At 38.6% G+C, this 6,739-nt stretch overlaps 2 pseudogenes; both read left to right on the top strand.

Moving 5' to 3' along the window:
* LOC121042567 (centromere protein K-like) overlaps nt 1-458 on the top strand; it is a 1,772-nt pseudogene extending 1,314 nt beyond the window's left edge.
* A 3,990-nt stretch (nt 459-4,448) lies between these two features.
* Nucleotides 4,449-5,197, top strand: LOC121042606 (40S ribosomal protein S26-like; annotated as a pseudogene).
* The last annotated feature ends 1,542 nt before the right edge of the window (nt 5,198-6,739 follow it).

Below are 6,739 nucleotides of genomic sequence, written 5' to 3'. Positions count from 1 at the left end.
CTCTCCCTGGTATCTCACCGCTGTGTCGGTGCAGGTAGGGGATTGAGCTCGAGCTAGCTCGAATAAAGGCTCTTTTGCTTTTACATCAGACTTGGCTCCCTGGCGGTATTTGGGGATCACGAATTCTGGGCATAACAGTCATGATTTCAGGGTCCTGAGATCAAGTCCCACATATGGCTCCACACTGAGCAAGGAGCCTGCTTAAGCTTCTCTCTCTCCCTCTCTCTCTGTCCCTCTCACACTCTTTCTAAAAAAATTAATTAAAAAAAAGAATCAACTGCATAGCTGATAGCACTACATAAAACGTTACAGATTCATATAAATAAACTATTTGATGTTCCACAGGATCCAGTTCAAAATTAGTGACACCCTTTGGCCACCTTATAATGAATTGCTGTTACTCCTGGAGATATCTAGAAGATCCAACCCAGATAGAATTGGAAACCTCCTATCAGTAAAAGGATTGTCTCTTTTTCACACAATACTTAAAGAATCTTGTCACTCAAGGCTAATGGAAACTCTGAGGACTATCTCCATAAGAACATTATTTGCATATAAAAGCACAAAGGCCATCTTCCTTTTATCCTTAAAATTGCATACCTCGGGGGCCCTGGCTAGCTAAGTTCAGTAGAGCATATGAATCTTTGATCTCCTGGTTGTAAATTCAAGCCCCACCTTGAGTATAGACATTACATAAAAATAAAATTAAAAACAAAACAAAACTGTGAGGCCCCTGGGTGGCTCAGTCAGTTAAGCATCTGAGTCTTGGTTTCAGCTCAGCTTGTGATTTCACAGTTTGTGAGACAGAGCCACATATTGGGCTTGCACTGATGGCATGGAGCCTGCTTGAGATTCTCTCTCTCTCTCTCTCTCTCTGTCTCCTTCTATTCTGCCCCTCCCCTGCTCATTCTCTCTTGCTCTATTTCTCTCAAAATAAATAATCTTACAATTTTTTCTGAATAAAAAAGAAGGCATATGCCACAATATATTGTTTATTTTAAAGAATTTACCTTTGTTTATTTTGAGAGAGAGGGAGAGAGAGAGAGAGAGAGAGAGCGTTCATACACAACTGGGGGGAGGATCAGAGAGTGAGGGAAACAGAGAGAATCCCAAGAAGGCTCTGCACTATTAGCACAGAGCCCAATGTGGGGCTCGAAACTACAAACCCTGAGATCATTACCTAAGCCAAAATCAAGAGTTGGAGGCTTAACTGACTAAGCTATTCACATGCTCCTCTATTATTTATTTTAAAATGATCTTCTCATTCAGTCAGTGCTCTAGAGTTTTAAACTATATGGACAAGAATGCAAGTAAAAATATTCTAGACTTAGTCATTATATAATATGTAATGTACCTTACTTCCTACAATATTCTTTGGAAAATAATTTATGATATTGCTAATGTAATATTTTCCATTTAAATTTCAATAGTTTTTTTTTAATGCATTTGATTTCCATTTAGTGCTTAATCCTTTTATACTTAGGAATTATAATATTATAATTTATGTATATATAAATGACCAATAGATAAAAAGGTGCTCAACATCACTCATCATGAGGGGAATGCAAATCAAACCTGCAATGAGAGATCACCTCACACTGGTCAGAATGGCTAAAATCACAAACACAGGAAACAACAGGTGTTGGTAAGGATGTGAAGAAAGGGAAACCCTCTTGCACTGTTTGCTCCTGGGAATGCAAACTGGCACATCTGCTCTGGAAAACAGTATGGAGTTTTCCCAGAAAGTTAAAAATAAAACTACCCTACAATTCAGTAATTATACCACTGGGTATTTATGCAAAGATTACAAAAATACTAATTCGAAGGGATATATGCACCCCAATGTTTATAGCAACATTTTTTTTAATTTTTTTATTTATATACGAAATTTATTGCCAAATTGGTTTCCATACAAAACCCAGTGCTCATCCCAAAAGGTGCCCTCCTCAATACCCACCACCCACCCTCTCCTCCCTCCCACCCCCCATCAACCCTCAGTTTGCTCTCAGTTCTCAACAGTCTCTTATGCTTTGGCTCTCTCCCACTCTAACCTCTTTTTTTTTTCCCCTTCCCCTCCCCCATGGGTTCCCGCTAAGTTTCTCAGGATCCACATAAGAGTGAAACCATATGGTATCTGTCTTTCTCTGTATGGCTTATTTCACTCAGCATCACACTCTCCAGTTCCATCCACGTTGCTATAAAAGGCCATATTTCATTTTTTCTCATTGCCACGTAGTACTCCATTGTGTATATGAACCACAATTTCTTTATCCATTCATCAGTTGATGGACATTTAGGCTCTTTCCATAATTTGGCTATTGTTGAGAGTGCTGCTATGAACATTGGGGTACAAGTGCCCCTATGCATCAGTACTCCTGTGTCCCTTGGATAAATTCCTAGGAGTGCTATTGCAACATTTTCTACAATAGCCAAATTATGGGAAAAGCCCAACTGTCTACCAACTGTTGAATGAATAAAGAAGAAGTGGTATATGTATAGAATGGAATATTCCTCAACAGTGAAAAAGAATGAAGTCAGCGCACCTGGGTGTCTCAATGAGTTAAGCATCTGACTTTGGCTCAGGTCACCATCTCACAGTTCTTGAGCTTGAGCCTGCATCAGGCTCTCTGTTGTCAGCACCCTCTATCTCTCTCTCTCTCTCTCTCTCGGTGTGTCCCTCCACTGCTCATGTTCTCCCTCTGTCAAAAATAAACATTAAGAAAAAAATAATGAAATATTTCCATTTGCAATGATATAGATGGACCTAGAGAGTATAATGCTAGGTGAAACAAGTCAGAGAAAGACAAACACCACATGATTTCATTCCTAGTGGAATTTAAGAAACAAAACAAGAAAACAAAGGGAAAAAATAAGAAAGAGACAAAGCAAGAAATAGACTCTTAACTGTAGACAACAAACTGATGGTTACCAGAGGGGAGGTGGGTGGATGGAGGGATTGGTGAAATAGATGATGGGGATTAAAAAGTACACTTGAAATGAGCATTGGATGATGTATGGAAGTGTTGAATCACTATATTGTACACCTGAAACTAATATTACACTGTGTTAACTAATTGTAAATTAAATTTAAAAAACTCATTACTAATAATGTGCAGATGGAACAGGACACAGATTCAGAGATTTCTGGACTATCTTCTGAGAATTTAAAGTGAGGACATAAGCAGAATGAAAGAAAAATATTTATGCATAAAATATCCTTTGCCCCCTTAAAGAAAACAATGTAATATAACTTATTACCTCCTTTATTCAATTTTACTTGAAAACATGTATTTTTCTCCTGTGGCAGAGACTGATTACTAACATAAAAAGTATCACATGGACTTTGACCTCATGCTCACTATTCCATAGGAAAAGAAATGTTGGACCCATCTTGGAAAAAAATTCACATATGCCTTTTATAGGAAATTGTGTGGCAGCCCCATGGAAGGTTGTCTGGGGTTGGCCATGGCCCTGGGCTTCTTCTGTCACCCAAGGCTCAAACAGATAAGTTGCCACACTCATGAGGGGACACCCACTTGACAGGGTCCCTACAGCTTCCCTAAGCCACTGTCAATTCAGGCCCTGTGTACCTACAAATATTCCTCATCCCCCTAGATCAAGAGCCCTTTCTCTTTCCAGAACACTGCTTGAATTTTCTGTGACATTTTTGAAAGTTTGATATTAAACCTATGATGCCTACATTGTGTTCTTCTGTCAACCAATGGGAAGGAAGGAAGAACAAAAGAATGAACAATGGGAGGGGAAAAGAGAGGAGGAGAGGAGAAGACAAAACAAGGGAGACTCTGGGAAAGAGGGTTCTCAATGTGGAGGAAGGTGATACAGATAGGGAATGGAGTAAGGCAAATCAAACCCTGTGTGACTAGATTGGAATTGCAAGTATCATTATAATTACATGTGAAAAATACATGCACACACAGTTTTTATGGATCTATATATCTATACACAGATCCTCCACAACTTATTTTTTTTTTATATATGAAATTTATTGTCAAATTGGTTTCCATACAACACCCAGTGCTCATCCCAAAAGGTGCCCTCCTCAATGGGGTTATGTTCTGATAAGCCTGAGTTGAAAATATTAAAAGTCAAAAATGTTTAATACACCTAACCTACCAAACATCATAGCTTAGCCTAGCCTACCTTAAATGTGTTCAGAAATCTTACATTAGCCTACAGTTGGGCAAAATCAAACACAAAGGCTATCTTATAATAAAGTGTTGAATATCCCATGCAATTTATTGAATACTGTACTGAAAGTGAAAAATATAATGGTTGCATGGGCACAGACTGCATGGCTGACTGGTAGCTGTGGCACCCTGCTATTGTCCAGCATCAAGTAAGAGTATCATGCCTCAGATCACTAGCCTGAGAAAACATGAAAAAAAATTAAATTTGCAGTATTTCTCTCTTGGGTCCTTGCTTCCGAGATGACCAAGAAAAGAAGAAATAATGGCCATGTTGCAAAAAGGGTCACATGTAGCCTATTTGTGGCACCAGCTATGCCCACTGCATGCCCAAGGACAGGGCCATTAAGAAGTTCCTTTTATGTGGGTGGCTCTGTCGGCTCAGGTCATGATCTCATGGTTCATGACTTCCAGCCCCAGATCAGGCTGTCAGCGCATAGCCCACTTCAAATCCTGTATCTTCCTCTTTTCCCCTCCCCTGCTCACACACACTCTCTCAAAAAGAAAAAAAAAACATTAAAACAAAAAAAGTTCCTTTTATTCAGAACATAGTAGAGACCACCACTGCCAGGGACATTTCCAAAGTGAGTATCTTAGTTGCCTATGTGCTTCCCAAGCTGTATGTGAAGCTACATTACTGTGGGAGTTGTGCCATTCACAGCAAAATGGTCAGGAATTGCTCTGGTGAAGCACAAAAAGACCAAACACCCCTACCCAGATTAAAATTTTCTTTTCTATTTTTCTTTTAAAGAGGGAGAGAGAGAATGTGTGTTTGCATGGGAGGGGGGCAGAGAAAGAGAGAGGAAAGAATCTTAAGCAGACTCCATGCTCAGCCCAGAGCTGGCATGGAGTTCCATCCCACAAACCATGAGATCATGACCTGAGCCAAAATCAAGGTTAGATGCTCAAACAACTGAGCCTCCCAAACATCCCCAAACCCTACATTTAGACCAGCTGGTGCTTCCCCACAACCTCCACTGAAGTCCATGTAAGGGAGTAAGTCCTTAAGTACTGAAGAGAAATTGTTCTCTGGAAAACAAACAAACAAACAAACACGGAGTTTATACTTTAAAAAAAATTGAAGCATGATTTCTACGAAATGAGTATTGCATTTGCACCATTGTAAAGCTGAAAAATCATAACTTGAACCATTATAAATTGGGGACTATCATAGTTATATAGAACTACATATTTTTTTAAGTTTATTTATTTGGAGAGAGAGAGAGCACAAGTGAGGGAGAGGCAGAGAGAGAGAGGGAGAGACAAAATCCCAAGCAGTCTTCACACTGTCGTGCAGGGCCTGATACAGGGCTCTATCTATCTCATGAATCATGAGCTGAAATCAAGAGTTAACTGAGCCACTCAGGTGCCCCAATATCTATACTTTTTTTATCTGAAAGGACCTAAAATCAATTTTAATAGCACCAAGACCTTGATTTCTAAACACCTTTCCCCTATGCCTATTTTTAATTTATGAATTTGAATGGTTAATATATTCACATGTTGAAAAATCATAATGTACAAAATGACATATAATGGCAAGTCTGCCTTCCATCCCTGATGATCATATAGCTGTATTTGCCTGGTGAAGACTCAGTTTACAACCACTGTCCTGGCATGATGATGAATAGTTCCTTCTTCCTCTCAGAAGTATGTTATTTTGGATAAGTTATATAGACACTCTAGTTGGATCCCTCTTCCTTTGCCATGCTGCCACTCTAAGACATACAGAATCACCTGTGTTATCAGTGTCTATGTATACTTCTGGAAGAATTTTATGCATATATAAGTAAATACATACATATATATATATTAAAGAAATGGCTACTGTTAACTCTATTTTGAAGCAAATTTACATAGTATATAGAAATGGTAACTCACTAATTTTAAATATTTTGCCATATTTGGTTTGTCATGTTTTGAGCTACCATCATTTTCACCTGGATTGTAGTTTCCAGCCCCTTCCTTTCTCAACCTTTTAAATTATTTGGGAAAATTAATACACAAAAGAAGACTCCAAGAGGATAATATTGAAAACTTTATGGAGTAGGACACTGGCAGAAATGATAGAAGAGGAAAGGGAGTGTTAAAGCAGTAGAGTGGGGGGTGGGGGCGCATAAGGAAGGCTTGCAATCCTAATTTTGAGAATCAAAGAATTACAAAAGCATCTATGTACCTCCTGACTTATCTGTGATTGACATAAAACACTGAAAATATCCTTTCTCCCAGCAGCCCTTTATAAACTTAATGACTAACACATACACCATGGTAGCATAGGCCTAAATAAATAAATAAATGACTGAAATTTTAACTTTTCCTACCTCACTCCTGAATAACTTCAGTGCAAGCCTTCATACACAATTCCATGTAAGTCAGTAAAAGGAATAATCATGTGGATTTTTCCCTTATCATGTTCACAGTCCAATAAAGAATTAGAACTATTTAATGGAATTAAAATTTTTTTCTTGTTTATTTATTTTGGAGAGAGAGAGAGTGAGCAAGCTAGCAAGTGAGCGAGCACAAGCAGGGGACAG

Source organism: Herpailurus yagouaroundi, unplaced genomic scaffold, assembly GCF_014898765.1.
Source record: "Herpailurus yagouaroundi ecotype Mexico unplaced genomic scaffold, PumYag 185, whole genome shotgun sequence".
NCBI lineage: Eukaryota > Metazoa > Chordata > Mammalia > Carnivora > Felidae > Herpailurus > Herpailurus yagouaroundi.
Note: the sequence above shows the minus strand (reverse complement) of the source record. Positions and strands in the feature narration are given on the sequence as shown.